Source organism: Cetorhinus maximus, chromosome 31, assembly GCF_964194155.1.
Source record: "Cetorhinus maximus chromosome 31, sCetMax3.hap1.1, whole genome shotgun sequence".
NCBI classification, from domain to species: domain Eukaryota; kingdom Metazoa; phylum Chordata; class Chondrichthyes; order Lamniformes; family Cetorhinidae; genus Cetorhinus; species Cetorhinus maximus.
The window spans coordinates 21,592,913-21,618,087 of record NC_135909.1 but is presented as its reverse complement, the minus strand read 5'-3'; positions in this window follow the sequence as shown (position 1 = coordinate 21,618,087).

Genomic DNA, 25,175 nt, shown 5'->3' with positions numbered 1-25,175 from the left:
AGATTACTTCTTATTTTATTGCTTTGGTTTGAAGGGGTTTATTTGCTGTTTAATCATTCGCTGATAGCAATTTTACTCATGAACTCTGAGGACCACAGGTAAGAGTTTTTATTGTTTTTTTTTAAAAGACATTTGGAGAGGCTTAGCTCCAATGTCAAATGCAGTTTGACGTCATTTTAGCCTGTGCCCCTCAGCTGGAAAGAAAATCTCCACGTCCTAAAATTCTTGGAATCTTACATTAAAATAATCAGTGAAATAATTGTAGAAACTATCCACACCACAATGCTGTCGCTGCAGAGACCGGGGAGCACCTGGTTGGCCGACTGTCAGGCGCGATTCCCTCCCGCGTGAGGGGCGGAAGTCCCGCCTGCAGTCACTTAATGCTCATGTGAGTGTGAAATGGCTGCGGGGGCACTCGGAGTCGGCGGGGATGCGTTCCCCACCAGCACTTCGGATGGCGCGATGCGAGACTTGACCGTCCAAAATCTCAGGCGCTGGACGAATTCTGTGGAAAGGGACTTCCATTCGCAGCATCATGTGATCTGACCTCAGCCCACTCTGAGGGCCTGTTCTGGCGCTCACATAGTCTATGCGTCTTGATTCTGCATCAGCAGAAATCTGGACCCCGAAATCACATTTTCTAAGTTTCCATTTCGATGCGCGGTCAGTGGTGAGCGCCATCACATTGCACATGACAAGAAAACCCGACCCAATGCTTGCCCCTGGTTTGAACACATGCATGTGGCCTTTCCCTTTGTCAAATGCAGTTTGATATTGTGCACCCGGGATTGAGGAAAACTTTGAAATATGTTTTGCCTGACCAAAGCTTACTTTCCGCAATTGTGAGAAAGGGGATTTTTCACCAATTGGACATTTTCAAAGCACCCTGTTTTAAGTGACTTAGAAGGTATAAATTGTTGTTGTTTTGCAGCGTCAATTCGAGCGAATGGTCACGTTTTAAAACAATGCGATTGCGACCAAAGCAACACTTTCTTAACGTGGTTAATCCAAGCCCGGGATCAGTCATTAATTGTGTCCTGTCGCTATTAGTTGTACCAAGTCAAGGCTTGGCTTGGCTTGAGGGGAGCACAACACTTTCACTTGGCAGTGAGGTTGAACACTCTGTCAGTTAATGCACGAACTAGTTTACTCATTAATGGATTTTGTCTGAAAAACGAAATCTAGCCCAATAGAATATTTCAGATATGAACTGTTACAATAGCAGAAGAGCTGAAATTGCAATTTGACGTCACATGATGGTTGTGGAAAAGCAGAGTAGACGTTTTAAGTTTTATATTGTTTTCTGGTTTTGCAAAGCAAATAAACATGCCTGTTCTTAACTGAGTTCTTGGTCAACTACAAGATTCCAGTTGCAAATACCTCATCAAGCAGAAGTAAGCAATAGAACCATTTTAACGTGCAACAGTGACTGATTTAGCGAATCAAGCGAACAACTGCACTGCTCCATCAGAGTCTCTGATGACTATTACAGGACCAGTTGGACACAGTGTGAAACCCCATCTGCAATGTGCCATTAAACACTCAGAGGGCGGTTGCCGCACGGGTTGGATATGAATTATATCTCGCTCTACAGTGTCCTTTCGAGCAACTCAATGTAGCTGATCTGAAATATGCCACTTTCCGGACCTTCAGCACAAACAGCTTTGTGAATTACATTAGACACAGAACAGTCGGAGTCCTGACACTGAGCGCTCCATGTGTGGGCTGGGGAGAAGAGGGTGAGTCCGGGCCTGCAGAGCAGAAATCTCCCTGAGGCACAGAGCTGCCTGATGGAGATTAATTTGATGGTGAGAAATGGGGCAGAGAAAGGACATATTGAGACAGGTCCCCTCATGTGACAGTATCACAGCAGCTGCGACAGGACATGTCTGTTCAGTTTAATTAAAACATTATTAAATTTATAAACCCTGCATGAAACGTCATCCCGCCCATGGATGAGGCTTCATGGGCTCCTCGCCTGCCCCCCCCCCCCCCACCCCAGCCCCACCACCCCTTCGAAAGGTTGGACGGACAGCCCTGGCAATTAGTTGAAAACAGGCCTTGGCAGTTCAGCCGGCTCGCCCAAGTGAAGGTCGGGAAGACGCGCGGTGACGTCGAGACGCACGCCAGACGTCATCGCGCCTCATTGTCTGCGTGCGGGGCCCGCCCCCCTCCGGCCGACCAGAAGATTGTGCTCTTTGGTTTTCACCACGATGACGCTGGGAATATGTTAGTCTTCAGCCTGCAGTGAGCTCCTCTCTCCATTTCCTGGGATTTCCAGGTGTCCTTTCACCCTCATTCCTCCCTCCAATGCCTTGCCCTCGCGCATTAAAGAGAAACAACGAATGGATAGAAATCAATGATCAAGGCAGCCAGTTTTCATTTATTGAGTGCAGCCTTGTTTAGCAATACAGAGTCACTGTATCTTTAACAATCAGGCAGAATCTGAACTTCACTCAGTGAGAACGAGGAGCATGTTCTGTTGAGGCTTTTTAATCGTAGGTCGAATCACTACTTAGCTTGCAGCATTCCAAACCGTGGTGGCAACGTAATGGGTAAGGCTCCTCGTATGGTTTGCAAAAGTCCTTACGGCAGACTGTTCCAGGCCAGTTACAGAGGTGCGAGAGACCTGAATTCCAAAGTTTAAAAAAAAAAGACTGAAAGAAGAAGACCAGGGGAAAAAATACGCTGAGTTGGTCAGTGCTAATGCGACTAACTCAGCACCACACCTCAACTGTATCTATTCTATGCTTAATAAAACTACACGTTGTTCATCCCCGAACCTGGAAAATGCGACACCCTGATTAACGAAAGGAAGTTCGGTCACTTGTAACTATGACTATATAACTAAATAACTATCGGCCAGCCAGAATAAAATCAGTGGTGTCTAAGGTTTTTAGAGGAAACAGGTAAAAGACAGAAATTTGCAGACATCTAAGTCCGGGAAGGATTTGTAAAGGCATATCTAATTGGATTTTAATGCAGTAATAGGTAGGAATGGCTGTGGACCCTTTACGTGGCCTAGACGAGAATATGTGATTAAAAGTGTCGCAGCGGCAGAAGCTTGAGCTCATTGTTTCTGAACTTGATCAAAGGCTGGAGACACTGCAGCGCATTCACGGCGCTAAAGATTACATGGATAACACGTTAAGGGAGCTTGTCACACTCCAGGTTAGGAGTGCGTAGGCAGAGAGGAACCAGGCAGGAACTGCAGGGTTGCCCTGAATCGATCTCGCTCACGAGACGGTTTTCATGTTTGATGCCGGTGAGGGCGACTGTTTCTCAGGGTATTGCTGCAAGAGCCAGGTTCGGGGCACCAAGGGTGGCTCAGCTGCACGGGTGGGAAGCAAGAAGAGTGGAAGATGAATAATGGGAGGGGATTTGATAGTTATAGAAACAGACAGGTCTTCTTTTGGCCATAGACGTGACTCCAGGATGACATGTTGTATGAATGCTGACAGAGCCAAGGATATCACAGAGTGGCTGCAACGTTACGGGGTGGGGGTACAGCCAGAGATCATCGTTCACATTTCCATCAACGACATAGGTAGAAAGAGGGATGAGATCGTGAAAGGGGTTTTTAGGGAAATAGGTAACGTGAAATAAAAACAGGATCTCAGAGGCAGTAATATACGGATTTCTCACGTGCTAGTGAGCATAGATATAGGAGATTGGAGCTGTTGAATGTTTGGCTGGAGAGATGGTGTAGCAGGGAAGGGATGCTGATTGCTCGGGCATTGGGACCCGTTCTGTGGGAGGCGGGACAAGGCAGAGACAAGGCAAACGCTTTGCACCTCAATGCGGCTGTGACCAATGTCCTTACTGAGAAGTTTGCTGGTGTTGGGGTGGTTTTCAACAAGTTTGGCAGGAGGATGGGAATCTGGGGATTAACTCAGATAGAGCCAAATATGAAGTGATAATGAAAGTAGAAAATCAGCGAGTGAGCCTGGAAGACAGGTAAAATAGGAGATAGAAAATAATAATTAAGTAAAGAATTTGACAATGCATTTTACCCCTCTACCATCTTTGTTTTCAGTTTGTCTATACTTGGTCCACGCCCCGGCTGATATTCATCAAGGCAACAGGAGACAGTAACTTAAACTTTTACTGCTTGTATATTTGGCTCAACTCTTAACACCCGTCTTTCCCTCCGCCCGCTCAGGTAACCACACAACAGTATTTACAAGTGGAACTGGTTTAGATTAAATTCCTAATCCCATTTATTACAATCGTTTTCAGTCAAGCAATCAAAATCTCATTGCGATAGACAGGAAAAAAAAAACGGGTTAAAATAGAGATGTCGAAACAGAGAATGCTGAGAGGTCAGATCAATTTACAGAGGGTACCTGAGAAATAGGTTAGAACACCGAGCTCTTCCGCACCAACAATTAGGACCCCAAAAACTAATAACAGTGCTTTCATCCTCTTGGACGCTACTTCGACTCAACCCCAGGCAGAAGGGCTAGAAATGCTATCAATGCAAAATCGGAGAGGTTTCTGGCTTTATAATCGCACTCAGAGGGGAGTTACTCTCCTGTCATAAAATGTTCCTCATCTCTGTGACATTGGGTGAGTTGACAGATTTACTCAGTAGACATAGCTTTACCGTCGAGTCGCCAAGTTGTGTGCGTTGAACCTTGTGCACATCTTACCGCATGAGCTCATTTGAAAGTATGGGCCAGGTACTCAATCGGTACATTGAATGCATGAATAGGTATGGAGACATCGGGGGAATGTTACTCCATCCGTGATCAAACAGAGGCGTGGTTTAATTATTTAAGAGGTGAGTTAATGTTTCACCACAGCTGTATTTGAAATTCAGTTCGTTTAATTAACTACATTTGGAATAAACTTAGTATTTGTAGTGGTGACCAGGAAACGACCGGATTGAAAGTAAAGGATTAGTCGTGCAGCTAAGCTTGACTATACTGGGATGCAAGTTCCGCATGACACACGTCGTACATTAATTCATGTCCCCATACCGTCATGTCTTCCTATACATCATACGCTTCTACATCATGCCCTTAATTCCACTGGAATTGCTGCATGTATTGGTGAGCTCCTCATTATTACCACTTTCTTGTGAAGTTGTTTTATTTATTTTTTTATTTCCCTGAATACATCATTAGATTTATCGGGGATGAAGTTAAATTTCAGACCCGTAGCTTTGGAGCCCGTCACAATTGTAAAGATCACCTCTACGTCCTTCCGATCAAAAATTCAGAGTTTCAAAATTTCAATAGGTTCCTCCTTCGTCCTCATGTCTAGTATTCAGTTTCCCCTGCTAGGGCCATACATAGGACCATAGAAAGGTTATGGTGCAGAAAGAGGCCATTCAGCCGGACGAAAAGAGAAAAAAAAGAAACTAGCCGCTCATTTTAATCCCACTTTCCAGCACTTGGTCCTTGGCCTTGCAGGTGACAGCGCAGATCCATGTGCCTTTTAAATGAGTTGAGCGTTTTAGACTCAACCACCGACTTAGGAGGTGAATTCCAGACGCCCACAACCCCCTGCATGAAAAAGAAACCCCTCATCTCCCCTCTAATCCTTTTGCTAATCACCTTAAATCTATGTCCATTACAATTGACCCCTCAGCTAGGGGAAATAAGTCTCTAGTATCTACGCTATCTAGGTCTCTCATAATCTTGTACACCTCAACAGGTCACCCCTCAGCCTCCTCTGTTCTAAGGAAAACAACGCTAGCCTATCCAATCTTGCCCCATAGCCGCAATTCTCGAGTCCTGGCAACATTCTTGTAAATCTGATGCTTGAGACCAATTCGCTGATTCGTGACTTTACGTATTCAAGATCAGGGTAGATCGGGAGATTTATTTCAACTGGTTTTCTCCCTAGTCCAGGATTTAGTGTAACGGTTAGAGCTGGTAATTTCAGTTTGCTTTTGGAAAGCACTTCCAAACGCAAGTTGCGAAGGACATTTGCAACCCCACTTCACAAATAGTTGTCAATTTCGAATATGAGATTGATAGATTTGTGTTATGTAAACTTTTAACAGAATTTAGGGGAAAAGGGTGAGATGGGGTTAGATCACTGATCAACGATCATCTCACTGACTGGCCGAAAATGTTTAACTGGAAATTGACTTAGACCTGTTCTTATACAAATGTTTTATCCGGGGTCCAATATTACTATGTTCCTAAATTCAGTTATTGCATCTATCTTGCAAGAAAATGTTTGCACCTCCTCAGTGCCTATGCATCCCTTTCCTAACCTGTTCACCGTTCTATTCTGCAACTGTGGTCTAACCAAAAATGTCTCACAACGATACACTCAGCTACTGCTGAGATAAATAAGTGGCTCAACCATCTGCATGCAAAATGATATATGTTGCTCTGCATCTTAATGCATCCGAAGAAAGAATAGTTCACCTGTCCGATCGCCCCCCTCTCTCCCCCTCACTCCTTCCTGCCGTGTCTCACTTATTTCTCCCACATACATAACGACATAAAAATGAAGGGCAAGAGTAGGCCATTCGGGCACCCAGGTCTGCTCCGCTATTCGTTGAGATCATGGCTGCTCTGATTGTGGCCTGAACTCCACTTCCAAGCCCATTCCCCATAACCCTTGACGTACTTGTCGACAGAAAATCAATCTAGCTCAGCCTTCAATATTTTCAATGATCCAGCCTCCACAGCTCTCTAGGGAAGAAAATACCACGTTAATAAAAGATAAATCTCTTCATCTCAGTCTTAAATGGCAGACCCCTAACCTTTATATTGTCTTCCCGATTCCTGACGTCCTTCATAAGGGGAAGCATTCTCTTAGTATCATGGCCGCTCAATTAATGTAAGTTTCAGCAAGACCCCCTCTCATTCTTCTGAATTCTAATGGTGATAATCTTAACCTGCTCAACCTTCCCTCACATGGTAAGCCGTTCATCCCAAAAAAATAGTTGAGTGTACGCTTTCTGAAGAGTTTCGAATGTAATTATATCATTTCTTAAATTGGCAGAACAAAACTGTACATAATGCTCAAGATGGAGTCTCACTAAGGGCCTGTGCAGCTGTAGCAACGATTTAAAAAATATATTCTCTGTTGTCCTTGTAATAAACGTTATCATTCTATTTAGCTCCCAAATCACTTGATGCACCTGCATACCAACTTTTTGTGATTCATACACCAGGACACTCAGATCCCTCTGTACTGTAGAGTTCGGTAGTCTGTCTCCATTCAAGCAATATATTTATTTTCTATCCCCCTGCAAATGTGGACAGGTTCACATTTCCCAAATTATACTGAACATACAAATTATTGTCTACTCAATTAACCGACCTAACTCAGTTTGCATACTCTTTACATGCTCTTGAAAACCTCCCATAACAGATGTTAGGCTAACTGCCCTATTGCTCCTTGCTTCCTGTATCACATATTTTTAATGGAGGTGTCATATTTGTGATCATCGAATCCACTTGGAACTTTCGAGAGTCTAGGCAAATTTGTAGAGTGACAAACAATGCACCTACTATCTCTGCAGCTCCCTCTTTTAAGACCCTAGGATACAAATCTGATCCAGTGGACTGGCCAAACTTTAGTTCTACTGGTTTTCTTAGTGTCTTTCCCCTAGTGAGTGTGGTTGTTTCTCCCTTCCTTTTAACTATTGTTTTTTCCCCCAGATATTCTTGAGATTTTTGTGTCTTCAACAGTGAAACTATACACAAAATAACTGTTCAACGCCATTACAATTCCCTTGTTTCTCAATATTAATTCCACTGTCTCACCCTCCAAAAAGGCAACGCTCACTTTAGCTACTCTCTTCATTTTTAAGTAATTGTAGGAGCTCTCACTATCAGCTTTTATATGTTTCCCTTTCTTCCTCTCATAATCTCATTTCTCCATCCTTATTAGTCTTAAGCATTCTTTGCTGATTTTTAATATCTGTCCAATCACCTGATTTATCACTAATCATCGCAGTGTTTGTTTTTTATTTACCTTTCAATTTGACACTACCCGTTACTTCCTTACACAATTGGTTCATCCTTCTCATACAGGCTTTATTTCTGAATGCAATATATCCTTCCTCAGAGTTATTAAATTTACCGTTAAAAGTGTGCCACTACTCTTCTACCTTTAACCTATTTTCCATGATCACTTTAGCCAACTCTCTCTTTATATCGTTAGAATTGATTTTATTTGAGTTTAAGGCACTAGTCTTAGACATTCACTTCTCACCATCATACTGAATGTGAAGTTCTATCAAGTTATATTCACAGGTGCTTAGAATCTCCGTTACCAAGAGGTCTTTAATTACTCATGTTTCCTTGCACATGACCAGGTCTAAAATACCCTGCTCTCTGTTTGTCAAAATAATGTACTGCTCTAAGAAATTATACGGAATATACTTTATTAACTCATCTTTCCAATCTTGCAAACTTGCTTTGTCAAATCTATGTGAAGGCTTAAAACACCCATTGTTATTGCAGTATCTTTCTTACATGCCTCCAGTATTTCTTCCTGCACACTCTGACCTGAAGTGTAGCCCTTGTTAGGGGGGCTATAAACTATTGTCAAAGTGAATGATTACAGTTGGTATTTCTTATCTCTGTCTGAGCTGATTCCACCCCTTGATATCTCTTACTACTGTCCAAGTACCACCCTTAATTAACAGTACACCATTCCCCTCATTTTCATATCTTCCTGTCCTTCTGAAATATCACATGCCCTTGAACATTTAGGTCCTAGCATTGCAAGTGTCATATTGCAAACTGGTCTCTGAAATAGCTATCAGTTCATGTGTAAATCTCCTTCTGGCCTCTAATCGGCCCTCTCCTCAATTTACCAACTTTTTAATTATCTATCTTCCTAGAGAAGGCCTTTTAGATTCTCATTTATGTTAGCTGACAGTGTCTTTTCATAACATCACTTTATTTTTCCTACTTTTTCTTTTCACTTCCCCTCTGAACATTCTATATTCAGCATGGTTCTCGGTTGTATTAGCCATCATATCGTAAGCATACTTTTTCTTATTCATATTAATCTCTACATCTTTCGCCATCCAGGGATTATTTTATTTGCCTCAAGAATCTCCTCCACGGTAATAGGTATTGTGTGTTCTCGAACAATCCCTTCATTTATTTAAAGGCAGCCCATTGCTCAGTTACCAATTTTCCTTTGATTCCGATAAAATCAGGCCCAGATGCAATCTTACTTCATCAAAGTTGGATTTCCCTAAATTTATCGCACTCACTCTGGATTGTTCCTTGTCCTTTACCATAGCCATGCCAACCCTATAATATAATGCTCGCTTCCCGCTACGTTATCCTCTACTGACACTTGATCCACTTGACCAAGCTTACTCCCAAGAATCAGCTCTAACCATCCTTTCTCGTTGGGTTGGAAATATTCTGCAGTAGAAAAATTCCCTGAAGACAGTCTAGGAACGCTACTCCTTCTCTCTCTTTTACACCACTACTTAATTATCGTACAACTCGATAATTTCCTTGTAAATTGGTTCCTCTACAAATTTTCTGCCAGTTTGTGGCCTATTGACAACACCCAGTGAAATACGCTCACGTCCATAATACAGAGATACAGAGAGCTGATAGCTCGAGATGAGGTTGTGCGCCTGCACAATTATTCCCATATTAAATAGATTTCACCTTCATAAATACAGAGATCACTGATGGGTTGGAGTGGTTAATGTGAGAAGGCGTGGGTAAAAAAAAATAAATACATTTGCTGTTCTGACTGTACATAGGGGGTAAAAGAGGGGCTCACTGTGTTCTTCAGAGAGAAACACACTCACTGTTCATACACACAAAGAGGATAGCCGGGTGGAGTTCCCATTGTTATTCCCAGCGAAACACAGCAAACAGGTAGATTGTGAAGGAAGTCGGGGCGTTCATCGTGCTATTCTTAGTGAAATGCACCCAATGCTCTTAAGAACGGGAATGTGATAGGTGGGCCTCCTTGAGGCTAGTCATTACAATATTGCCAGGGAAATATACTCGTCACTCAAACATAAAACGACGATAGTTCAGATCTGAGGTGAAGGTGGAGGACAGTATTATAACCAGTGGAATAGAGTCGCTGCTCATATGCACATAGAGATGTTACGTCGGGTCAAGTAGGAGAAGGCTTCAGTTTCCAGTGAAAATATGTTTATTGTATTTAAATATTGAGATATAAGGAATGGGGGAGGAGGCGAGAGAGCACAAATGGTTTTCTCAATTGAAATATATTCATTGGTCTTAATGAATTATAGACCTGGGGGGACGTTTGGTGGCTCAGAGTGTGATTACCAGTGAAAAGTACTCGCTGTTCATAAACTCAGGGACATGGTACATCGGAAAGAAAGGGCAGAGAGATCATAGTGTTCTTTGCTGTTTAATCTGTTCACTGCTCGGTAACACAGAGACCTGATGTACTTGGGAGAGCTAACAGGGACTCACAATGTTTCTGAAAACAAAGGAACTAACTGTGCATAAAAAAATGTGATGATATATCGGGGAAGGTGTGTTGGGGGCGGGGGGGGGGACCGTGTGGCGGGTTGTCACTGTTCTATCCCTAGTGACATTCACTCAATGTTCCTTAACACAGAGAGAAAGTAGATTAGTGGGGGGCCAGGGGCAGGGTCTCACGGTGCTAATCCAAACGAAATAGCCTAACGCTGAGAACCATGTGGAGATGAAAGGTCACTGGCTGTCGAGTGTCCACCGTGTATTTTCCAGTAAAATAGACACTTTTCATTAAAATAGATGATCATAAACATTGCAAAGGAGTTGGTGGGGAGAGAGGGTGTTTGCAATGTTAATTCCAGGTAAAGAATGCCACTCTTAAACACAAGCAGATTATACATGACGGGAATTGTGTGATGCGGCAGACAGTGCTATTCCCTGTGAAATCCGCTTAATTTCTAGAAAGATGCAGACATTTCCGATTGTCCAGGGTGCAGGTTGGGAGTGTCATCGCTAGCAGTTTTGTATCCATGAAATACTCCCTCTGTGCAAAATAGATGATGGACCGGGGAGTGGGGTTGGTCTGTCAAGGTACTGCCCAGAACAAAATACACTCTGTGTTCTTAAACTTAGAGAGATGATGGATACTAATATTGGCAATTATATTCCCTTTGAAATAAACCGAGCGTTCATAAAGGGAGAGATATACTGCTCGGCCGTGGTGGAATGTACGCGTCCTCACAATACTATTCCCCAATGGATTAAGCTGTTTGTAAAAAAAAGCGCACAGAGAGATGATACATCGGGAGTTTGTTCACAGTGTTATTCCCAGTGGAGTACAGTGATGTGCCCATTAGCACAGAGAATATTAGTGAGTTATTAGTGAATATTAGCTGAACATTTTCAAAGACTTTCTGTTGGTATCGTAGTGTCAGTCGCAGTAAAATGTATAGACTGTTATAAGGACAGAAATTTGAAATACCATTGGAGGCCAGAAAAAGGCTGTTTCCATTACAATACACCCAGTCATTGTAAACTCAGAGAGATAATAGCTCAGAACATTGGATGGCGTTAGGTAGAATGGAAATATAATGAACACAAATCCTGAAAGATCAGCAGCACTACGGGTTTTGAGCACAGTGTGAACGATAATGTTTATAAAGCATGCGATGAGGGCTAATTTGGAGTGAGAATTGGAGACGGAGAGAGAGAGAGACATATATAAAATGAAAGAGAGAGAGGAAGAGAGACAGAGAGAGAGAACACGAGCGAGCGAAAGATTCAGAGAGAGTTAGACAGAGAGAGAGAGAGAGAGAGACAGAGAGAGAGAGAGACAGAGAGAGTCAGAGGGAGAGGGACAGGGGAGAGAGAAAGACAGACAGACTGGCAGAGACAGGGGGAGAGACAGAGAGAGAGAGAGACAGAGGGAGAGAGGGAGAGGGAGAGAGGGGGGGAAAGAAAGAGGGAGAGAGAGAGGCAGAGAGAGAGAGAGAGAGAGAGAAATAGGTGAGGCAGGCTAATTGAAACAGTGGTGACACAGAGACACGTCTGACCTACCTCGAAGTCTGTAATGCAGACACAGTGAGGTTGATACCTCTCGGAGCCTGTGACAATAACACAATGGTACTAAAATTTTAGATTTTTTTTTGTTGTTGTTATACCTTATTATTAATACGCTCAGGTCCCTGTAATCGGCCATCAGAATGAAAATGTGAAATGTAAACCACTCACACAAACGTCAAAAATAGTTCACAGGTTTTGCCAGTACACAGACTGAGGCACTCTGTCTGCACCATTATAGTGCTGACAGCAGAGATTATCCGGTAGAACAGTTCCACAGCCCTCAGTTAATTTGACAATGGGAAGATAAGTAACTATCTGCAAACATTGCCACAGCAACTGTGTAAACATTAACGGAATCACAGAACACAGTGCACACATTAAAGTACTGTCAGAGGAACAAAAAAGAACAAAGGTCCAATACAAATCTCCCACAACCAGAACATAACAACACATGTAAACAGAGGGGAGACGGTGGCGTGGTTGTAATGTCACTGGGCTAGTAATCCAGGATCCCATGATAATTCTATGGGGACTTACATGAAAAAATCCTTAACAGCAGCTGTTAGAATTTAAATTCAGTTAATAAGTCAGGAATTGAAAGCTGGTCTCAACAGTGGTGACCATGACAACTATCACCAATGGTCTGTTAGCTGTTAAGGAAGGAGACCTGCTGTTTTTATCCTCGCCGGCCAACATGTGATTACAGGCTCATAGAAATGTGATTGATGTTTAACTGTCCTCTGACAAGACAAACTACTCAGTTCAGGGGCAATTATGCAGGGGCAACAAATGACGGCCTTACCAGAAACGTTCACATCCCATGAAAGAATAAACAAAAACTGATCACTTTAATATACTGAAGTGCTTGTCCTTCATATATAAAAAAAATCACAACCATTAGTGACTGAAATCGATGTTTCGTTCCTCACAATGCTCCTCCTACCCCTCTTCACCGGCCCTGTCCATATATTGTTCTTTTCCTCTCTGTGCCCACCGGTCTGAATATCACTGTCTAGGTCTGTTGCAGCAATATCTACCTTGGTAAAGACCGATGCAAAACACTTTTTTTGTACTTCAACAATGCTTTCGGTTTTTTACTTTTGCATAAATCCCATTTTGTTCCCTAATCCGCCTCTCCCCTCCTTTGCCATCCTGTCGCGATGTATAGGCTCTCTGAAGACTTTTGACATCTTTATTGTTGACTCTCCGTCTCGTCTCAGCGTTCACAGCAGTGGTATGGGAATGGGACTTGGTGGGAGTAAGGGCACGGCAGCAGTGTTTTGAATGACTCAGGTTTTTAAAGGGACATTGGGATAAACCAGCCATGTGAGTTGGGATAGTCAATTCTGGAGCAGCAGACGCAGGAATGCGGGTTTCATCAGCCGCAGGCAAGTTACAGAGGTTGAAACAGCTGGTCTTAGTGGGGAAGTCTATGTTTCTAAGTGCACCCTAGGTCAAATTTGACAGCAGGCCTGCAAAGTATCTGGTTTAAACCCGGGCTGTTGTTGGGGAGAGCGGTGAACTAGTTAGTTAGCGAGTGAGGTTTGGAGCGTATGTTCCTGTTTTTCAGAATCCATAGGTTGAATAGCGTCACTCTTTGCCTGTGCATCGATCTCGACTGGCCGAATAGACACCTATTTGCCTTTTCATTTGGCTTGAGGGGATGGATTATCTGCTTTATTTCGTACGCAAAAATGATCGATGAGCTAATATTCTCTGTGTGTTTCTGCTTAGTAGGCATGACTTCTTCGAAACTGAAGAGAGGTAAAAATGTGATGGATTGTGCGCCATCGAGAAAGGGAGTGGTCAGATGGAACAAAATGGAAGGTCAGGGATGTGTTCGAGGGCAGGGGAAATTAAATGCCAAAGGTTTCATGGAGCAAAAAAGGCAACGGGAGAGGTAATGTTTGTAGGAAGGAAACAAATCATTGGTCTAGAGCAGATTATAATCACGGAATAAAGGTTAATCCAGTCTGAAAGCAAAAACAAGATACAGACTGACACATGTAATAGGAAATAGAGATTGTTTCTAATATGTATATTTGTATTTGTGAGAGTTAGGAATGAGTTTCAGCTTTAAGTTAAATTTGATTTGTGCTTCTTTAGCTGTGTGCTAAGAAAAGGGGAAGTTGAGTTTTCGTTTCACTTTCAAAGTTGCCTGTATTTTAATAAATGTTTTGCGGCTCTTAAAGGGAAGAGAAAACGAAAAGAAGGTAGAAAAACAGCGCTGTTGCCTAGCAACATGAGTCCCCAGAGAGACATAAAAGTAGCTTCAGTTCACTTTGAGCGCTGTAGGTCATTGCCTCCGAGGTTGAACGGAGTTACCAGCAGAAGCAGCATAAGAGAGGGACAGATAGCAAGTCCCAAAGTAAAGTTGGAAGCAGTGGCAAGAGAAGCAGGGCAGTATAGGGAACTGCAAGGTGCAGGTTCCAAATACTAAAAAAAGAAAGTCCCCAAAACCAGGGAGTGGAAGAGGAAAGATTCCAAGAGGGCAGTTAAGTGAAAAGACAAGAGCAAGAACTTGCAAGGTTCCTGTTAAGTGAAGTTAAGAGTGATGAGCGGCGAAAGGCTCCAAGCATCAAGGGACTAAGATGCAGGACGCAGATTTAATGTGATGTAGGCTAATAAGAAGCCAGAAGACCCAAGAAGGCAACCGAAGTTCAGCAACGCTTTACTACGGGCACGTGAAGCAGTAGTGTTCTATTACCACAGCTGAGTCAGTGAGAGAGAGAGAGAGAGAGTGGAAGAAAACTTGAATGCACAAGGCGATCCAGGGGAGAGCAACATTATAAGGAGCGCTTGAAACCGTTGAAGTGGATCCTTGTGGAAGGCATCTGAGACAAAGTGTTTCCTGGGAGAAAATTCCATACCAAACCATTTGGGAGTGAATAATGGAAGTCCCCATGTGAAAGATGGAGTGCGGTGAGACTGTTTGACTCAGTGTGACAAGTGTCTGGGGGAATTGAGGAGAGAGCCATAGCACCTTAGTTCTGTTGAAGAGTCATTTGGACTCGAAAAGGTTACTGTATTCCTCTCCTCAGTTGCTGTCAGACCTGCTGAGCGTTTCCAGGTATTTTTGTTTTTGAACCATAGTACCTGCTTGGGGTGGCACCTGTCACTTGGTTTCAGAGTGTGGTGTGTTTGATCTCCGGTCGATATTGGTACATGGACTGAGCACTTAGTGTGAGCATTAGATTACAAGATAGCTTTTCTAACTTTGCCATCCTTACGAATCCGTAGATATCCAGAAAGGTTTCGTTGTGGGTGAAGGAGTATTGTAATATAGTTCATATTCCCTTGTTTAATAAAAGTTTTATTCTTCTTTTAAAATCTTCATCAGCTGACTCATGTGACTCTGCCTAGTAGCCACTCTCCATGTATCTAAACAAAAAATAAAAGTTAGGATCTATCAAGCCGGTGTCCGCCCTGAGATCAGCAGGTATCCACCCTAAACATCAGCTGGCATCGAAATATTTGGCATAAAATAATATCAAAATGGAGTGCAGAGTTCATGGTCTGAATTATTTTACTGAATGTTGAGTCCAGAAGGCTGTAAAGTGCCGAAACGGAAGATGAGGTACTGTTCTCACAGCTTTTGTTTGAATTCACTCAAAATTGTAATTATCAATTAATTTAATTCTCAAACTTGTTTAGTGCTTTAACAAAAAATAAAGAAATGTTTTACCTTCCTTTCAGTTGTGAAAGATCGCAAGCATCACCAACTCAGTGGCACAACAACCCTTCCTTATGTTGCCTCCCTTTCCCTTCCCCCCGACCTCCTCTCTTCCTTGACTCTCACCTGTTGCCATGTATTCACAATGGCTTCAGGTCTTCCCATTCTGACTCTGAGCTTTATTTTCTCATCAAAGTCCAAAAATGTGTCTTCATGCAGAATGAGCGCCAAACGAAGCTGAGCTATTTTTACATCACCTCAAGTTCTCCTTTGACCAGGAGTCTTCTCCCTACTTAGCGGATGCCTTTAACTATCTTCAACATTCTCCGTCCACCTGGAGCCTTCCCTCTGGCCTTTTAACTTCTGGAGATGTTTTCATTAAGAACCTTCAGTTTAACATCGACCATTTCAGTTTCTCTACTCCTCTCGCTTACTCCCATTATCTCCCACTGAACTGCTGCCCTCCACTCTCTCGGGTCAAACTGTAACATCTTCTTCAAACCTCCGGGCAAGGGTGACGCTGTTATCGTCTAGCGCACTGACCTGTAGCTTGCAGAGGTCGAAATGTCAACTTTCTGAAACTTCCCCCTATATCCGCCTGGATCATGAGTCAAAAGCAAACATCAAGCCACTGTGTTAAAAACCGTCACTGAATTCATACCCTCTGGAGATCTTCCCTCCAGAACCTCCAACCTCACATGCTCTCAACCCTTAACAGCCTGTTTCTACCTCCTCCCCAGAATAGACTGTCTTGGTGGACTAATTGTTTCAGTCTGTTCCTGCCCCATTGAACGTATTTCATCCTGTCACTGCTACAATTCCTTTCCTTGTAAAATGTCTTCCGACCTACATCTTTGACTCCTCCGATGCCCGAAGAGGGTTTTTAATAGTTTGTAGCCTCCTACCCCTAACCTCCTCCCCTTCACTTTGACTGTCCAATCCCTCTGCAACTCCACACCCACCCACCTCACACCCCTCCACTCGGACTGTCTCAGAGCTCTCCGCTTCTTCATGGAACGGAGGCAGATCTAGCTTCCACTCGCCATCATCCTACTCCACCTGGCTGAGCTTGGTGTCACTCTGAACAACTTCTATATAAACTCCACTCACTTTCTTCAAATAAACAAACGTGCTGCTTTCTGTTCCCCAATGGGTTTCAGTTATGACCTTCTTGTGGGATATGTGGAATATACACTGCACAATTCCCAATCGACCACCCCTCATCTCTTTTTCCCATACGCTGAGCACAACATTAGTGTCGCCTCCCACTTTAGCCACCACTGGAAAACGTCATGAACTTTGTTTCTAAATACCCCTCCTTCACCTTCACCTGGTCCATCTCTGACTCTTCCCTACCTATCTTCGAATGTGTTCTCTGCATTTCTAAAATAGACAATCCACTAATGTTGACTATGAACAGCATGGACGCCCACAGCTTCCAATACCTCAGCGCGAGGTTGAACTCTTCTTCCGTTGCTTTGACCCCCATGCCCCCTGAACTGGTAATCCAGAGATACAGGGAATGCTCTTGGTACACGGGTTCAAGTCCGATCAGGTCAGGTGGTGAAACCTGAATTTAATAAAAACTGGAAATTAAATGTCTAATGATAGTCGAATGGGAATAGAACTGCCTGTTTACCTGATCTGGCCTACATGTGATCCCACACACACAACAATATGGTTGACTCTAAATTGTCCTCTAAAGTTGCCTAAAAAGGCACTTATTTATATCAATCTGCTAAAAAGTCGAAAAGGAATGGAAATGGATGGGCTATGTGACATTGACATAGGCACCTGAAATGACAATGACAAACCCAACCCTGACGATCGTGCAAAATCCTCCTGACTAACAATTGTAGGTTGTGCCAAAACTGGGAGAGGTGTCTCTACAGATTAGTCAAGAAACAGCCTGATGTAGTCATAGCCACGGAAACATACCTGACCGACAATGTTCCAGAGACCACCATTACCATCCTTGGATGCCACAAAGGTGGCAGCATAGTGTTATACAGTCAGGAAGGAGCTGCCGTGGACCCGCAACATCGACTCCAGGCGCCATATGTTTCGTGGCATTAGGGAAAACATGGACAAGGAAAAATCCTGCTGGTTACCACGACCGCTCTCCAGCCACACCCACGCCACACAGCTGATGAATCAGGCTTCCTTTATGCTGAGCACCACCAGGAGAAAGTGGTGAGGGTGGGAAGGCAGCAAAATGTACTCTGGGCGGGGGACTTCAATGTCCACCACCAAGAGAGGCTACGTAGTACCACTACAGACAGAGTTGTATGAGTCCTAAAAGTTAAAGCTGCTGGACTGCGTCTGTAGCAGGTGGTGAAGAAACCAAGGAGAGGGAAAAACATACTTGACCTCATTCTTACCGACCTGCCTGGCACAGATGCATTTCTCCACGATGGTATTGTTCGGAGTGAGCACCACACAGTCCTTGTGGAGACGAAGCCCCGCCTTCACATTGAATGTGCCCTCCATCGTGTTGTGCACCACTAACACCGTGCTAAATGGGATAAAATTAGACCAGATCTAGCAACTCAGTGTTGGCAATCATGAGGTGCTGTGGGCCATCAGCAGCAGCAGAATTGTACTTAATCACAATCTGTAACCTCATGGCCCGGCATATCCCCTACCATTACCATCAAGGCAGGGGATCAACTCTGGTTCATGAGAAGAGTGCAGCATGGCATGCCAGGAACAGCACCAAGCATACCTACAATTGAGGTGTCAGCCAGGTGAAGCTACAACAAAGATGCACTTGCATGCCAAACGACATAGGCAGCAAGTGATAGACGGAGCCAACCCATTCCACAACTAACGGATCAGATCTAAGCTCTGCAGTCCTGCTACATACAGTCTGGAATGGTGGTGGACAATTAAAGAACTCACTGAAGGAGGAGGGTGCACACATTCCACCGCTTCCCCACCCCCCCCCCCCCCCCCCCCCCCCCCCCCCCCACTCCTCAATGATGGAGGATCCCAGCACCTCAGTGCAAAACATCAGGCTGAAACATTTGCAACAATCTCCAGCCAGAATTGCCGAGTGGATGATCCACTTTGCCTGCTGTGGAGGCACCTAGCATCAGAGGTGCCAGTCTTCAGCCAATGCGATTCGCTCCTGAATCCCCAAGCCCTGTCCTCCATCTACAAGGCACAAGCCAGGAATGTGATGGAGTGCTGCCCACTTTCCTGGATGAAAGCAGCTCCCACAACACTCAAGGAGCTCGACACCATCCAGGACAAAGCAGTCCGCTTGATTGGCACCACATCCACAAACATTCACTTCCTCCAGCACCGACAGGAACCATCTACAAGATGCCCTGCAGGAATTCACCAAGGCTTATTAGACAGCATCTTCCAAACCCACTACCGCTACCATCTAGAAGGACAAGAGCAGCAGAGAAATGGGAAAACCATCACCTGGAAGTTCCCCTCCAAGTCACTCACCATCCTGACATGGAAATATATCACCCTTCCTTCACTGTCGCTGTGTAAAAATCCTGGAACCCCCTTTCTAACAGCGCTGTGGGTGTACCTACACCACATGGACTACAGCGCTTCAAGTAGAAAGCTCGCCACCACCTTGTCAAGAGCAACTAGAGATTGGCAATAAATGCTGACCCAGCCAGCGAATTCCACATCCCGTGAATGAATAAAAACATATATATCGAAATGACTGAAGGCACTGGATACTGCAAAGGTTATGGGACCTGACAATATTCCGACAATAGCACCTTTGATTTGTGCTCCGGAGCTTGTGTTGCCATTAGCCAAGCTGTTCCAGTACAGCTCCAACACTGGCATCTCTCCAGATATGTGGAAAATTGCCGAGGTATGTCGTGCACTCAAAAAAAGGACAAATTCTACTCGTCCAGTTACGGCCCCATCAGTCTACTCTCGATCATCAGCAACGAGATGGAAGGGGTCATCAAGCGGCACTTGCTTAGCAATGACCTGTACACTGATGTCCAGATTGCGTTCATCCAGGGCCACTCAGCTTCTGTCCTCATTACAGCCTTGGTGCAAACGTGGACAACAGAGCTGAACTACCGAGGTGAGGTGAGAGTAACTGCCATTGACATCAAGGCAGCATTTGACTGAGTGTGGCATCAAGGAGCCCTAGCAAAACTGGAGTCAATGGGAATCAGGCAGGAAACACTTTGTTATTTGGAGACATACTAAGCAGAAAGGAAGATGGTTTTGGTTGTTGGAAGTCAGTCATCTCAGCTCCAGGACATCATTGCAGGGGTTCCTCAGGGTAGTGCCCTCGGTCCAACCATCATCAGCTGCTTTATCAATCACCTTCCTTCCATCATAAGGTCAGAAGTGGGGATGTCCGCTGATGATTGAACAATGTTCAGCACCATTCGTGACTCCTCAGATAATGAAGCAGTTCGTGCCCAAATGCAGCAAGTCCTGGACAATATCCAGGCTTGGGCTGACAAATGGCAAGTGACATTCGTATCATACAAGTAACAGGCAATGACCATCTCCTACAAGAGAGAATAAAACCATTGTCCCTTGACGCTCAGTAGCTTTACCATCACTGAATCCCACATTATCAACAACATGGGGATTACCATTGACCAGAATCTGAACTGGACTAGCCATATAAATACTATAGCTACAACAGCAGGTCAGAGGCTAAGAATCGTGCAACGAGTAACCCACCTATGCACTTGCCTGGATGCGTGCACCTCCCACAGCACTCAAGAAGGCTGGCACCACCCAGGACAAAGCAGTCCGCTCGGCTGACACCACATCCACAAATATTCACTCACACCACCACCGATGCACTGTAGCAGCAGTATGTAATATCTCCAAGATGCACTGCAGGGATTTTCCAAGGCGCCTTCAACAGCACCTTCCAAACCCACGACCGCTACCATCGAGGAGGACAATGGTAACTGAAACATGGTAACCCCACCACCTGGAGGTTTTCCTCCAAGTCACTGAGCATCCAGACTTGGAACTATATTGCTGTTTTTTCATTTCCACTGGGTCAACATCCTGGAACACCCTCCCTAAGACCACTGTGGGTGTACCTATACAATATGGACTGCAGCAGTTGAAGTCAGCTCACCACCACCTTCTCAAGGGTAACTTGGGATGGGCAATAAATGCTGGCCCAGCTAATGAAGTCCACATCCTGTGAATGAGCAAAAAATAAAACCGTGTCCCTTCCTTTCAGCCTCCTCCCAGCCTACTTTACTCCAAGGGAAACAGTCCCAAACTCTCCAGTAGATCATCATGGCTACATTTCTTTATCCCGGGAATCATTCTTGTGAATCTCCTCTATACTCTCTCCAGTGTCTTCACAACCTTCCTCAAGTATGGTATTAAGAACTGGACGCAATATTCCAACCGAGGCCTGTCTAGTGTGCTATGCAAGTTTACCATGACCTCCTTACTCTTGGACTCAATGACCCTATTAATGAAACCAAGGATACCATATGGTTTTAACTGCTCTATCAACATGCTCTGCGACTTTCAATGACCTATGTACAAATAGGCTGAGGTCTCATTGTTCTTGCACCTCCTTCGAGTTTCTAATTTCATCCTATACTGTCTGTCCACATTCTTCTTGCCAAAATGAATCACCTCACACTTCTCTGCATTGAACTTCATCTGCCACTTGTCTGCCCAATCCACCAATATGCTGATGTCCTTTTAAAGCTCAGACTCTCCTCATCACATTTGACAATGCTTCCAATTTTGGTATCATACACAAATATTGAAATCATGCCCTGCACTCCACAGTCTAGATCATTAATACATATTGCCTTCACTATTTTCCATTTCTCCCATGTTGCTTCATTAGGTGTTTACCAAAACTCGATTTCACAGCCAAACTTCCTTCCCCCATGACCATTACCGTCTCTGATTTTCCTCACATGAATTCAAACTGAATTTCCATCCTTCGTGTTTCAAGGCCGCCCAGTACTACAGGTGTCAGCGAGACATGCAACGTTGTGAAGGTTGCTGTACTTTCTGCATCCTGATAGCCATACTCAGTGCTACGTGGCGCGGTGTGCGCACAATTGACCTCTGAAGGCCTCTCTCTTCAGCAGCACCAGCTCACCCAATCTGCAAGCTGTCCTGGTTCCCAGTTTCATTTCTTTCTTCACCTCTTCCACTGCCTTACCACTAAACCTTTCCCCCCTTCCCTTCACGTGTTAAAGAACACACGCTCTAAAAACGTAAGGATACTGATGCCCCTATGGACCGTTGATGCTGATTTTGTTTGGCGTTCTGGCTTCTATCACGCGGAGGGTGAGCACCTGCTGTCAGACATTTCTTCTGCTGTTCCCCTGAATAATTATCCACCACTGAACATGAAATCACCGTCCCAAGGGCGTTCACTGACCTCATATCATCTGGAGACATTCACTCCACAGCCTCCAACCGCATAATGCCCCAACCCCGGGCAGCCCGCTTCTACCTCCTTCCCAAAACTCACAAAAAATGAATCCTCTGGTAGTCTCATTGTTTCAGCCTCTTCCTGCCACACTCAAGTTGTCTCTCTATGTTTCGACTGTATTTCCTCTCCCCTTGCCCAGACGTTTCCCACCTATATTTGTGATTCTTCTGAAGCCCCGCGTCATTTCAATAGTTTCTACTTCCCTGGCTCTAAACGTCTCCTTTTCACTATGGACATCCAACAACTCTGCACCTCCATCCCCCACCAGGATCGCCCGAGGGCTCTCTGCTTCATTCTTGAACGGAAGCACGAAGAATCCCCATTCACCAGCTCCCCCATCCGTCTGGCTGAAGTAGTTCTCTCATTGAACAATTTCTCCTTTGACATATCTCACTTCCTCCAAATAAAATGAGTGTCTATGGGTACCTACATGGGCCCTAGTTACATTTTGAGCAGAAGGTGGAAATTTCCAGTCTTGTTCCAGTCTTACCCAGCCCTACACTCTCCCCCTCCCTCCCTACCCCCAGCACTCTTTTCCTGGTGCACTGATGTCTTTAACGGTTACACAGCCTGCTCTCGTCCGGGGTGTAAAAGAATCAATTTTGCTGCCAACGTCCACATAGTCAACATTGGGCACTTACTTCCCTTCCTTGACTTCGCTGCCTCTCCTTCTACAGATCACTGAAGTGTGTGGGGCCATTTGAGATTACAGAGCTCTGGTGGGGGGTGGTGGTGGGGGAGTTGGGCGGGGAGACCATGGTGGGTTTTGAAGCAGATGATGGGAATTTGAAAAGTGATGTTTAGGTGGATTGTTAGCCAATTTAGACCAGCGAGCATAGGGGTGGTAGTTTGAAGGACTTGGTGCTGGTCAGGATACGGGCACACAAGTTTTAGATGAACGCAAGTCTTTGGAAAGTGAGAAATTGGTTGCCACACAAAAGTGTGTTGGACTAGTGAAGTTTGCGTGTAACGGAGAGAGGCAGCGGGTGTCCAAACCACAAGTGTATTAATCAAATATGTTAAAATTATAATAAGCACCAGAAAGGCATAATTACAAGGGAACTTTGCAAAGTTAATTGCGGGATGCAAATATTTATCACAGAAGTCAGATCTATCGTAAACATGCAGAGATCCATAACATGTTCCTATAAATAAAATAAATAAAAATGTGAAATGTGCAGAAAAGCTAAATATAATTTCATTGATATTCCTCTTGAGCCCGGAGGTTAGGGGGCGGGGGGTGGGGGGGGTGGGGGGGGGTGGGGGGGGGGGGGGGGAGGGGGGGGGGTGCGTCCGACCACGAGAGACACCAAGTGCACCATGGGTAGGACAAATAGACATATCCTGAAACTACCCCAGCCAGAACAGGGATTACACCCCGTGCTGCTGGCACTCATCGGCCGCCCAGCCAACTGCCCCCATCACCACTCCTCCCTCCGCCCAAGAGTTCCAATTTGCTTTAACAACGCCTTCTGCACCCTGGAGCTATGCATAGTGGTGGTAGAGGTTAAATGTCTTTCTATCAGATGGCTGCCCAGTATTGGCTCCCACCTGCCATTCGTGTATGCTGGAAGGATTTATAAGTGGATATTTAATCTGTCTGTTTGCGTTATGAATGTACTTTCCTTTCCCATCAAGTCGCACAGTGGAGTTTGAACCATGAACTCTTGGCTCAGAGGTCAGGATGGTACCACCTGCCACAAAAGATCTGCAAGTTAATTGGTATTGAATGTCAGTAACCATAGAATCCTAATTTAATAAATCCATTTGTTACAAAAAACAGTGTATTTTATGTTATCAATAGTAGCACAAAATAAGAAGCTGGGAATTGTTACAATACAAAAGAAAACCATTTCTGTGTTGTCTCTTGGAATGAACAATACACCGGGTGCTATTTCCACATCTTCTGATTGGCCTCGCATAATTTATTTTTTTCGGCTAATAATCCAATTGCCTCTTGAATGCCTCAATTCAACCTGGACTCCCACTGAACCTGAATCTCAGGAATGGAATTCCGGATATTATGAACATACATACATACGAAATGGAGAAGAAGTAGGCCATTCCGTCCATCGAACCTGCTCCGTTTTTCAATAAGGGTATTGCTGACCTTTCATTCGGTAAGTGAAGAAACCCCTGATGTCTTCATTAATTATTTTGCCAGGTATCTTAAATCTGTGCCATTTATTTCTCGATCTTTCCACCAGCGGCAAAAATTTTCCTCAATCTATTCTGCCTAGACTCCTCATGATTTGAAATACTGGCATGAAGTCTGTTCTTGGCCTTCTCTTCTCCAAGAAATTAACATTTCCAACTTCTCCAAAAGATCTACTTTGCTTAAATTGCCGTTCCCTTTAAACATTTCTGTGAATCTTCCCTGCTCTCTCTCTAATGTCTTAACCTTTTTCCCAAAGTTTGGCACCCATGCAATATTCCAGTTGAGTCCAAACCTGTGCATTATACAATTGAAATTGGACCTCCTTGTTCTTATACCCCATGCCACAATTAATAAAACCTACGGTACTGTATGCTTTATTAACCACTCACTCAACATTTCCTGCCACTTTCTTTGGCTTAATGCAAATATACACCCAGGTCCCACTGTTCTTCCGCATGTTTTAGAATTGTACTCGTTATTTTATATTGCATCTCGGTGTTCTTCCAATGAGAATAATTCACCTCACACCTCATTGCATTGAGTTTCAACTGTTACTTGTCTGCTCGTTCAACTAATTCCTCTATGCGCTTTTGAAGTTCTACACCATCCTCCTCACAGTTCATTATGTTCTTAATCCTTCTCAAATTGAAAGTCTAACGCTGGATCAAATGCATTTTTGGAAGTGCACACATCAAAAACATTACCCCCACCAATCATCTCTGCTACCTCTTCATAAAAAACACACAAACAAACTAAGAACTCCAGAAATTTAGTTAAGCTTGATTTGCTCTGAACAAATACATACTGTGTTTTCTCAATAAACTCACGTTTGCTCAAGTGTCTGTTAATTTTATTTTTAATTATTGTTCCTGGATGTTTTCCCACCAGCGAGGTTAAATTGACTAGCCTGTAGTTGCTGCGCTCATCTTGACAATT